This window comes from Callithrix jacchus, chromosome 1, assembly GCF_049354715.1.
Source record: "Callithrix jacchus isolate 240 chromosome 1, calJac240_pri, whole genome shotgun sequence".
Lineage (NCBI taxonomy): Eukaryota > Metazoa > Chordata > Mammalia > Primates > Cebidae > Callithrix > Callithrix jacchus.
In genome coordinates, this window is record NC_133502.1 from 60,468,247 (window position 1) to 60,481,328 (window position 13,082).

The 13,082-nt window shown below is 36.0% G+C and overlaps 1 long non-coding RNA gene across 1 annotated transcript in view; it reads left to right on the forward strand.

Annotated features, from left to right (window-relative positions):
- Window positions 1–13,082, forward strand: part of LOC144579041 (uncharacterized) — a 77,289-nt gene that overhangs the window by 18,813 nt on the left and 45,394 nt on the right. The window lies entirely within an intron of this gene.

Genomic DNA, 13,082 nt, shown 5'->3' on the forward strand with positions numbered 1-13,082 from the left:
AAGGGGCTACTATGGAGGTCTCTAAAATACCTCCAAGCCTTTTGCCACATCATCTTGATTATCAACATTTGCCTTCCTTTTAGTTACACAAATGTCTGCAACTTACTTGAATTCCTCCCTGAAATGGGCTTTCCTTTCTATCACCTGGCCAGATTGTACTGTTTGCAAATTTTTGTGCTTTTCATCCCTTTTAAATATTAGTTCCAATATCTGGTCATTTCTTTGCTCACACACATATGAGCATGTATTGTTTGAAGCACCCAGGTAACATCTTGAATGCTTTGCTGCTTAAAATTTTCTTCTGCCAGATACCCTAAATCAATGCTCTGAAATTCAAAGTTCCACAGATCCTTCAGGCAGTGACACAATATACTCAGTTTCTAAGCTAAAGCATAACAAAAGTGACCTTTGCTCCAATTTTTAATACGTTTCTCTTCTCTAAGACCTCATCAACCTTGCCATCTCTCTCCATATCACTATCAGCATTTGAGTCACAACCATTTAACAAGTCTCTAGGAAGTTCTAATTTTCTTCTCATATTTCTGATTTCTTTTGAGCCCTCCAAATTGTTCCAAACTTTGCCCATTCCAAAGTGGCTTCCACATTTTCAGGTATCTTTAGAGCAGTGCTCCACTTCTCAGTACCAATTTTCTATAGTAGTTTGTTGACACACTGCTATAAAGAAATGCCTGAGACTGGGTAATATACAAAGAGAAGAGATTTAGTTGGCTGCTGGTTCTACAACTGTACAGAAAGTATGTTTCTGGCATCTGCTCAGCTTCTGGGAAGGCCTCAGGAAACCTACAATTGTGACAGAAGGCCAAGGGAAACTGAAGTATCCACATGGTGGGAGAAGGAGGAAGTGAGGGAGGTGCCACACACTTTTAACCAGATATTTTGAAAATTCTATCACAAAAACAGCACCAAAGTGATGGTGCTAAACTATTCGTGAAAGATGCATCTGCTTTCTGCACATGGCTAGCCAGTTTTTCCAACACCATTTATTAAACAGGGAATCCTTTCCCCATTGCTTGTTTTTGTCAGGTTTGTCAAAGATTGTATGGTTGTAGTAGATATGTTGTGTTGCCTCCGAGGCCTCTGTTCTGTTCCATTGGTCTTTATCTCTGTTTTGGTACCAGTACCATGCTGTTTTGGTTACTGTAGCCTTGTAGTATAGTTTGAAGTCTGGTAGTGTGATGCCTCCTGCTGTGTTCCTTTTGCTTAGAATTGACTTGGCTATGCGGGCTCTTTTTTGGTTCCATATGAAGTTTAAGGTGTTTTTTTCCAGTTCTGTGAAGAAGGTCATTGGTAGCTTGATGGGGATAGCATTGACTCTATAAATTACTTTGGGCAGTATGGCCATTTTCACAATATTAATTCTTCCTAACTATGAACATGGAATGTTTCTCCATCTGTTTGTGTCCTCTCTTATTTCATTGAGCAGTGGTTTGTAGATCTCCTTGAAGAGGTCCTTTACATTCCTTGTTAGTTGTATTCCTAGGTATTTTATTCTCTTTGTAGCAATTGTGAATGGCAGTTCATTCTTGATTTGGCTCTCTTTAAGTCTGTTGTTAATGTATAGGATTGCTTGTAATTTTTGCACATCGATTTTGTATCGTGAGACTTTGCTGAAGTTGCTTATCAGTTTCAGGAGATTTTGGGCTGAGACAATGATCTTCCAGATATACAATCATGATTCTTTAGTTAAAAATTGGATGAGAAAGATAAGCTATTGTCTAAAGACTTAAAGTTAGTAGAAAGGAATGCTTGCATTAGGATGGGAAGGGAGACAACTTAGGCCTTTGGTATGTAGATAAAGCCCCATAGGTAGTCTTCAGAGAAAATAGTGCATATCTCTTTTCAGAATTCTAAAGGTGTCAGACTCTCAGTTAATCTCTCCTAGATCCGGGAAAGGCCTGGAAAAGGAGGGCCTGGCTGCATTAATAGAAATTTTCTTTATTCCATCTCACTTTGTCACCAGGCTGGAGTGCAGTGGCAAGATCTTGGCTCACTGCAACCTCCACCTCCCAGGTTCAAGCCATTCCCCTGCCTCTGTCTCCTGAGTAGCTGGGACTATAGGTGCATAACACCACACCCGGCTAATGTTTTACATCTTAGTAGAGACAGGGTTTCACCCTGTTGGCCAGGATGGTCTTACTCTCCTGATGTCATGATATACCCACCTCAGCCTCCCAAAGTGCTGTGATTACAGGCATGAGTTCCTGGCCTGCATTAGTGGAAATTTTCTACAGATGCATATTTCCTCCACAAAAGACAGCTTTGCAGGACCATTTCAAAATAAGTCAAAGAAACAGATTTTAAGGTAAAATATTTTTATTTCCTTTAGTGTATGCTATCTGTCATGTGACGGTATACTAGAATATGGTTTAAAAGCAAGCCACATTACATCAGGTTAATTTTTTTTTTTAATTAAGAAAATTTTATGGTGTATAGCATGTATCTTAACTCTTGCCTTGCATAGTCTTAAGTCTTGTTTATAATTTGATATCTTATTGCCACAAAGAGTACTTTGTCCATCTTATGATGTATATTTTAACCTTAATGCAGGTCAGTTGTGCCTAAATTCCAAAAGGGAAGGGCTACAATGAAGTGTATCGGTACTCCCTTCCCATCATAGCTGGGAATTCAGGTTTTTCAGGTTTCTCAGGGATCACCTTGACCAAGAAGGGTCTGTTCAATTGGTTGAGGGGCTCAGGATTATATTTTTAGTTCACATTCTGTTTTTGTATTTGTACAAATTTATGGGGTATAATTTTGTTACATGCATAGATTGTGAATGGTAAAGTCAGGGCTTTTTGAATAGGCATCATTTGAATAATGTACATTATATCTATTAAGTAAAAAAATAAATATTTTAGGCCTGGTGCGGTGGCTCACGCCTATAATCCCAGCACTTTGGGAGGCCGAGGTGAGTGGATCAGGAGGTCAAGAGATCGAGACCATCCTGGTCAATAAGGTGAAACCCCGTCTCTACTAAAAATACAAAAATTAGCTGGGCATGGTGGTGCGCGCCTGTAGTCCCAGCTACTCGGGAGGCTGAGGCAGGAGAATTGCTTGAACTCAGGAGGCAGAGGTTGCGGTGAGCTGAGATCGTGCCATTGCACTCCAGTCTGGGTAACAAGAGTGAAACTCCATCTCAAAAAATAAATAAATAAATAAAAATAAAAAATAAAAAAATAAACATTTTAAATAAAATTTAAAATTTCATGGAACATTTAATAACGTGTTATTGTTTAATTTCATATGAGATCAAAGAGATGGAGTACATTTAGAATGCTCCAATCTGAAACTTGGAAAACGTTCTTCCAACTAAAAAAGCTTGCGGTATAAACTCCACTCCTGAATCGTGCACTCTTTTAAGGCACGGCGAATGGCACCAGCCATGCTCCTACTATCACAGTGTTCCTTCTCTATGGAACTCTACGGAAAGAACATGGAATTTCTCACACGGGAATATTTTAACTACATACTAGAAAGCTGTAAACCGAGAGGTAGCTGAAACAAAATGATAAGATTTGAGCACAATTGGGCTAGAATGATTCTGCAAGTCAGGCCTCAAGCTATGGAAAGACAAATAATCAATGAAATGACATAATCACAGGGAGGCATTTTTCACTCTTGGGGAACCAATAGTGAGTTTGTTTTAGAATCAAATAAAAATTTCTCTAGTAAAAATGATCCTAAATTCAAAGTTTTATACTGATAAAAAAAATAACCATTAGTAAGTGTATTTTTTTTCCTCTAAAATCAATATTAGTCTTCAAAAGCAGATTCGATCTTAGGTGAAAGACAAATTAATCCAATTGTTACCACATGAGGACTTTGGGGTCTGAAAACCAACTGGAACTTCTGGAGCAGCATTTTAGTGTCTCAAATTATTTACTCTTTCACTACTAGTCAATTTCTATAACTAATTTTTCAAGCTGAGAAGCTTAATATCAAGATTTTTTTCAAGTGAGGGGACTTGGGACATGCTACCCCAAAATATGGCACTTTTTCATACTGAGTATTTTAGGTTTAAATAAACTAAGAACATAACAATAGCAAAAAAAAAAAAATTCCTCTGACCTTCTCCCAGCCTTTTTCCATGAAGCAGAGTTTAAAAACCTAGAAAAGACTCCTTGGCCTTCTCCTATAAAGCAAGCCATAAACCCTTGGTAAAAAAAAAAAAGCTCCAGCCTCCCTTTAAAGCATGTCACAAGGGCCTCATGTGAGCAGTGCCTACCCTATATCCAGAAAGATGGAATGTCTTTCTCTCTGAAGACACAGAGACACAGAGAAAAACCTGAACAAATAGTCCTAAGTTCCTTCCAGTTTAACGACATTAGCTTATATCTCCTTTGGCCAATCATATTTCACAACCATTCATTTATTTATTAAACCTAGCTAAAAACACTCAGATATCTCCTGTTCCTTTGGATATTCATTTCCTTATGAAAGCTCCTATATCATGTGAAATATATTAAATAAATCCATACATTTTTCTCCTATTAATTTATCTTTGTCAATTTTATTTTCAGAACAAGCCAGTGACCCTAAGAGGGTCCTCTACATAGGCAATGAAGGGAAACTGAAAAAACGTATGAAACAAAATATTTGTACTATTTCAATAAAGTTATTGGTGACTTTTCTGGTTGAAAATGAGAGGAAAAGAAGAAACATTGTAAAATTAAAAGAATAGATGACCATGTTTAAATATTGATAATTTGTCAATAATTAATTGGTAACCTACTAATATGTTTGGCTTTGAGATACCAATTGAGAGTAAAAATCTAGCTTCCATTTTCTCACAGGACTACTGGAGAATAACAAAATATAAGAAAGAGAGTATTTTTCTATTTTTATATTTAAGCAAACACTATTATATATGTGTTTTAATTATATTGTGAAGTAATGCTGTTAATATTTGTGTATATTAATAAGCTATTCTTAGTAATAAAGTGGAAGGGTCATTAAACCAGCAATTAGAAACCTCATCTATTTTTCTAGTTTGTTTACTAACTTACAACTTAACCCTCTTTCATATAATGTTTCTAAATCGCATCTTCCTCCTATTTATGTTATCCACAAAATAAATTCAAGATCATCAGAGCTCTGAAATTTTATAGGTTCTTTTAATATCTTTTAGTTACTAATAAATAATCCATCAACTATTGCATATAACACTTTCTATAAAGTGTTTTGGAAATGCTGATTTCAAACCTAAAAATGGATAACATCAGACGTGAAGGAGAGGAATTTCAGCTTAATTTATCATCTGCAGGATGATCAATAATCTAAAGCTTAGAGAGGCCAGCTGCCAAGAGACAGCATGAGAGCATGGCAGAGTCAGCAAGACTTCTAATAAAAGGTGGTTTAAAGTGAATGGGAGCTAGTAGTTGAGTGGGTAAACAGAAGCAGCGACTAACATAGGAAGAAGCTTAAAAGAGGGAGGGAGGAAAACAGATCAATGGAAAGCTAGCTTAACAATCAGAGAATAACCATCAGGACGGAAGTTCTGAGGGAGTTCAAAGGCATTCAAGTACTTGACATTCTTGACATTTATAAGATCCAACAGGATGATATGGAGAAACTAACAGAAATCTGAATAAAGAAAGCTCTCAAAAGAATGGTTTCTATAGAAGAGCATGCAAAATGTTCCCTCTTTTGTAAAAAAAGACAACTGAGAGATAGAAAAAAGAAGAGCAAGATCATATTCATTCTGAAGAATAGACTTGGACATAAAACTATTTTCAATATCAAGTAATTTGAGAAGAAACCAGTGAGGAAAAGAAAAAAGAACAAGATGTTTGTATCTGGAAGTGGGCTATTCTTTGGGACAAGCTTGTGAGTAGCTCCCTCACATTTACCATTTGCTAAGCTTCCAGAGTGACTTTCTTCCTAGAGAAGGTATTACTAATTAGTGTTAAGATCAGCATTTTGTTTTCATGGTTCAGCTTTCTTGGTGTGTAAACATGTTCTTTGATGGTAGACAGAACATTTCCTAATTCTCCCTTAGCAACTCTCAATTCCCATGCTTTAGAGGATTTGCACTCAGGAGAAGAGCACAATGTACTATTATACGAGTTATTTTTCCCCCATTTGTGTAGCAGTATGCCCTCCTTCTTAAATATTGTTTGTTAAAAAAGAGATCACGTTTAAATTTGAGAATGACAAAGACTCTCTCCTTGATCTGACTGAAGTCACATTCCTCTAAGCCCTCAAGACCCCTGCCTTATGCTGTCATTGGCCTATTTAGTACACTTTTCACAAGAATTCTTCTGGGGCACTCTAGTGAAAATCCTCCACCCTTGATATCAGATCGAGTGTCTCATCCTTCACGCTCAATTTCCTATCACACTAGACTATATTAAGAAAAAATCCTGTGAGTGAGTCTAGCAAGAATCTCCCTACCATTGATGTTTTGTCACAGTAACGTTTCCATCGCTGATCCACACCCTGCTTCTGGACTATCAACCTGCATCTGTCCTTATTAATTGAGCCCAGTATCTGTCCTGTACTGCAAAACCTCATTGACATTGTCCCCATAACTACTGAAATAGTACTGCATAAAATTTGCCTTACTGTCTTAGTAAGTATCATAAATATTGTTTTTCATCAATAAGAGTCATTAAGGCCAGCAGTCATGGCTCATTCCTATAATCCCAGCACTCGTGGGGCCAAGGCAGGAGGATGGCTTGAATCCAGGAGTTTGAGACCAGCTGAGTAACATAGTGAGACATAATCTCTAGAAAAAAATGAATAAAATTGGCTGGAGGAAAACATGAAGATGAGTACATTGTGGCTGATATCTTAACATTTTTTAGTTTTGTTAAATCTGAGCTACTAACTACCAGGATATCCAGGTAGAAATGTCTAAAAATATAAGTGAAAATGGAAGGTTGAAATTCAGGGTATTTAAAGCATTTATGTACTTTCTGTTAGTTTTTTCTTTTCTACTTTAAATTATATTTGCAGAGTTTCTTTAAGAAGGGAGTAATATATCACAGAAAGAACACATTTTTTAAAGGATTAGTCACTCTTAGAGGGTCAATTATATTTTGAGTGTGGTGAGTTCATATGGTATTTCTGAGAAATCAGAACCTGATGAACAAAAGCTTTGAAATCTTTACCGTTTGTATTAGTCAGTTCTCCAGAAGGACAGAACCAATAAGATATATGTATATATAAAAGGGAGTTTATAAGAAAGAGTTGGCTCACATGATTAAAAGGTGAAGTCCCACAGTAAGCCATCTGCAAGCTGGGGAAAGAGAAAAACTGATAGTTGCTCAGTCCAAATCTGAAGGCCTCAAAACCGAGGAAGCTAACAGTGAAGTCGTCAGTCTGTGGCCAAAAGCCAGAGAACCCTTGGTAAGTTGCCGGTGCAAGTTCTAGAGTTCAAAACCCGAAGAACCTAGAGTTTAATGTCCAAAGACAGGAGGACTGGAAGTACGTGTCCAGCACATGAAAAAGAAGGCGAGTCAGAAGACCCACAAAATAAACTTATCCTGCCTTCTTCCACCTGTTTTGACCTATCCACACTGGCAGTTGATTGGATGGGGCCCACTCCCACTGAGAATGGGTCTTCCTTTCCCAGTCCACCAACTCAAATGTCAGTGTCCTCTGGTAACATCTTCACAAACACACTCAGAAACAACATGTTAACTGCCATCTAGGCATCCTTTAATCAAATCAAGTTGAGGAGTTATATTAACCATCCCATCATGTAACTTCAACTTTATTTTGTATGCAATGATGGATTACAAAAACGTCATTAGCAGAATTAAATCATCAAGATAATGATTTATTTGAAAAGATTAAAGCAGTGGTTCTCAATGTACACTTCATGAACCAGTAGCATCAGTCTCACCTAGGAATTTTTTGGAAATGTTTGTACTGGACATCATCATAGATTCTACCAGACATACAAAGTAGAACTAGTACCAATTTTACTAAAACTATTCCAAAAAATCGAAGAAAAGGCATTCCTTCCTAACTCATTCTATGAAACCAGTGTCATCCTGATGCCAAAATCAGGCAAAGATAAAACATAGAAAAGAAAACTATAGACCATTATTCCTGATGAACAGAGATAAAAAAATCCCCAACAAAATACTAGCAGACTGAATAAAAATAGCACATTAAAACCATAATTCATCACAATTAGTTGAATTATATTCTGATGATGCAAGGAAAGTTCCACATTCACAAGTCAATAAATGTGACTTGCCATGTAAACAGAATTAACAACAAAAACCATATGGTCATATCAATAGAAGAAGAGAAAGCATTCAATAGTATCCATCAATTCTTCATTATAAAAATCGTTAACACACTAAGAATCAAAGGAACCTAACTCAAAATGAAAAGAGCCATCTATCACAAACCCACAGCCAACATCATACTGAATGGGAAAAGGTTTAAAGTATTCCCTCTAAAAGCTAGAACAAGACCAGGATGTCTATGCTCATGACTCCTATTCGACATAGGACTGGAAAGTGTAGCCAGGGCATTCAGGCTGAAAAAAAAAAAGGCATCGAAATTGGAAAACAAGAAGTCAGATTTTTCCTATTCACTAATGACATAATTGCACATTTAGAAAATCATAAAGATTTCTCCAACAGACCACTAGACTTGATAAATGTTACTGCAGTAAAATTTCAGAATACAAGGCCAATATACAAAACTCAGTATCATTTTTATATACCATTGACATTCAAGCTGAGAGCCAAATGAAGAATGCAATCCATTTGCAATAGCCACAAAAAGTTAAACACTTTGGAATACATTTAACAAAGGAAGTGAAAGATCTTTACAAAGAGCATAATAAAACACTGTTTTAAAAAAGTCATAGAGGACATAAAGAATTGCAAATACATCTCAGGCTCATGAATTGAAACGATTTATATTGTTGAAATGACCATATGGCCCAAATCAATCTAAAAATTCAATGTGATTCCCATCAAATCACAAATGTCATTTTTACAGAATTAGAAAAACAATTCTAAAATGTCTGTGAAACCAAAAAAGAGTCCAAGTTACCAAATTAATCCCATGCAAAAAAAAAAAAAAAAGAAAAGAAAAAAACAAAGCCAGAGATATCACATTAACTGACTTCAAATTATTATACAAGGCTGCCATAACAGAAACAGCATGTTACTGGTACAATGATAGTTCAGTGGAACAGAACAGAAAACCCAGATGGAAAGCCACATACCTACAACCAACTGATTTTTTTTGAGACCCAATCTCACTCTGTTGCCCAGGCTGGAGTGCAGTGGTGAGATGGGGTTTCACCATGTTCAATCAACTGATCTTCAACAAAGTTAACAAAATAAAAAATAAGGAAAGGACACACTCTGTTCAATAAATGAGAAAATTGAATAGCCATATGCAGAAGAATAAAATTGGACCCTGATTTCTCATTATATACCAAAATTAACTCAAGATAAATTAAACACCTAAATGTAAGACCTGAAGGTGTAAAAATTCTAGAAGAAAACCTAGAAAAAACCCTTCTGGACACTGGCTTAGGCAAATAATTTATGATAAAGATCCCAAAGCAAATGCAACCAAAACAAAAATACACAAAAAGAACTTAATTAAGCTAAAATTCTTCTGCAGAGTAAAAGTAATAAACAGAGTAAACAACTGAGAAATAGGAGAAGACAAATAACCAAGAATAGGAGAAAACATTTGCAAATGCCTCTGACAAAGGACTAATATATAGAATCTACAAGAAATTCCAACAACTTAAAAAGAAAAAAAATCCAATGACCCCTTTAAAATGCTGGCAAAGGACATGAAGAGACATTTCTGAATAGAAGACATACAAGGAAAAAAATGTTCAATATAACTAATTAGTAGAGAAATGCAAATTAAAACTACGATGTCATCTTACACCAGACAGAATAGCTATTACTAAAAAGTCAAAAAACAGCAGATGTTGCCATCGAATGGAGAAAAGGGAGCACTTATACTTTTGGTGATAATGTAAATTAATTTCACCTCTATGGAAAACAGTATGAAGTTTTCCCAAAGAACTAAAAAAAGAGCTAGCATTGAACAAAGCTCACTACTTGGTTGTAAGGTATACTAAGCTCTACAATCTCACTACTGAGTATCTACGCAAAGGAAAGGAAATCATTGTATTAGAAAGACACCTGCACTTGAATGTCTATCATAAAACTATCAACAATAGCAAAGTCATGGAATCAACCTACTTGTTCATTAATGGTTAACTGGATAATAAATGAAATTATGTCCTTTGTAGCAATATGGATGGAGCCGGAGGATGTTATCCTTGATGAAACAACTCAGAAACAGAAAATAAACTATCATATGTTCTCAGTTATGTGTGGGAGCTAAAACAATGTGTACACATAGACATAAATTTGGAAATACAGACACGAAGACTCCAAAAAAAAAGGAGTGTAAAAGAGGATGAGGGTTGGAAAATTACCTATTTCATAAAATGTTCACTATTTGGGTGATGGGTACACTAGAGCCCAAACTCCACCATTACATAATATATACCCATGTATCGAATCTTCGGAAGTACTCCCTGAATGTAAAACAACAAAAACCAACAAAAGATTAGGGAGATGAATAAATTCTGAGTAAAAAATAAAACACATTTTTAGGTATATGAAAAGAAAAATAATTCTTTTTTGACTAAGAATAAAATAACTGTGAGTGAACTGAGAGTAAAATGAGCACTGGTGGAAAAAATGAGTAACAATAATTCCATAGGTTATCATCTATCCATAAGACTAATATGGTAAGTAGATCAGAAAATCAAACATTTAGAAAATCTAGGATTTGACTCAAACTTAAGGCCTCCTTGCACTCCCATATAATATGCAGCTAAATTGAAATAAATATTAATTAAAGAAACTTCAGATTTATTTTATGTTAATACCTCAATTTTGTTCTTGCTTTTCTTAGGACGATATCTTTTATTTTGTTTATTGCATATTTATATATTAACACCTTGCTGTAACACTTATATATACCTAGTGCTTCTCCTTTAGATATGATAGACATATTTTATTTCTTCAGTATAGACCTACAGAACTTTCCAAAGACTTATTGTGTATTTATCCCCAAATCTTCTTTGATATCCTTGATAGACATTACCTTCAGCTTCTGAGATGGCAATCCAGCTATGCAACAGGAAAGAGTCCCTGTCTGTGATCAATAACATATTTGATAGTGTACAGCCTGGGAATGGAGGCAAGAAAAGAGAAAAGAAGAGATTATAGGAAATATAAAGAGGTTTTATAACCTTAAGTGTTGTTAAAGTTATGTGGTAATGAAATCATTGGTATTTAAAAAAATCATACTTACTGTAGAGAGGAAAGTTGGGACTAAAATTAAATATAATAGAAGGGTATTCATTTTGAGAATCAAGATTTATCAGGCCAGTTCAATAATTCTTATTAATCTTTAAATTCCTGAGAATTATGATAGGATCAAGGGCAGAGAAAATAATTGCCAGATGTAAAGTACTTAAATATTCCAAAGCATATGGAAGAGTGCCCTAAGGATTAGTTGGTAATGGTAGCATGGGGAGAGGTTAACATACCCATGTTAAATATGTTCTAGGATGAGGGGTTGTTAGGAAAGAGTGGTGGAAGTATGGTTTGATGATATCTGTGAGAGAAGGCTAACTCCTCTAGCACTTCTGCTATCCATTGATGCTGGGGAGAACAACACTGCTATAGAAAATAAAGCTTTCCATTATAAACCCACCACCTGACCCCTGTTTGCCCTACCTGAATAATTCCAGTTTACTCTTAATACTAGTCTGTTCTCACACTGCTATATAGAACTACCTGAGGCTGGGTAATTTCTGAAGAAAAGGGGTTTAATTGGCTCACAGTCCCACAGGCTGTACAGGAAGCATAGCAGCATCTGCTCAGCTTCTGAGGAGGCCTCAAGAAACTTGCAATCATGGTGGAAGGAAGACTGGGGAGCGAGCCACCTCACATGGCAGGAGCAGGAGAAAGAGAGATGGGTAGGTGCTACACACTTTTAAACAACCAGATGTCAGGATAACTAACTGACTCACTATTAAGAGAGCACACTGAGAAGATAGTGCTAACCCATTCATGAGTACTCTGCCACCATCATCCAATCTCCTCCCACCAGGCCCCAACTCCAACACTGGGAATCACATTTTGACATGAGATTTGCTGGGTACACAGATCCAAGCAATATCACTCTTCAGGCATTAACATCTTAATTCTCCCTGGAAGGCTCTCCTACTCAATGCTTCCCTCAAAGACATCCACATAATTTAGTTGTTCTCTGCTTACTTTTGGCAACTTATTATGCATATATTGACTGTGTCCTTAGTATCCAACTTAGAGCTTAGAACGTAGTATATAATAAAGAAATGTTTGTTGAATTAATAAAATTTCACAGAAATTCTCTCTATGGGGTTCAAATTATTTAATTGTGTGGACCTTGAACAGAAAAGCTATGTGTATACAAAAGTTAAATCTGTCAGATTTTTTCAGTAGCTTAAAATTTGAAATTTTGCATAAAAAATTTAAAGGAATAATAAACACTGACATAGTTTCTATGACATAATGATCTGTAATCACACAAATGTATTAACTTCCCTGAACCTAATTTTATTTCTTGAAAAATTTGTGATAAACACAAAAATGCAGTCTCTTCAAAAACAAAGATATTATCATTATTTGCAACAATATAAAAATGGCAGAGTAAGAAAATGGCTACTCTTTTTTTTTGAGACGGAGTTTTGCTCTTGTTACCCAGGCTGGAGTGCAAAGGCGTGATCTCGGCTCACCGCAACCTCCGCCTCCTGGGTTCAGGCAATTCTCCTCCCTCAGCCTCCTGAGTAGCTGGGATTACAGGCACGCGCCACCATGCCCAGCTAATTACTTTTTTATATACTCCCATGTCAGAGAAGAAAAAGAAAATCAGAATTTAAAAAATATCTGGGAAAGAGTTAACACCTAGTAAAAGATTCTAATAACTGAGGTTTCCAAATGGATCGAATCATTGCACCTGGCAGTGATGAAAACATAAGATGTGTTGGAAAAAATATC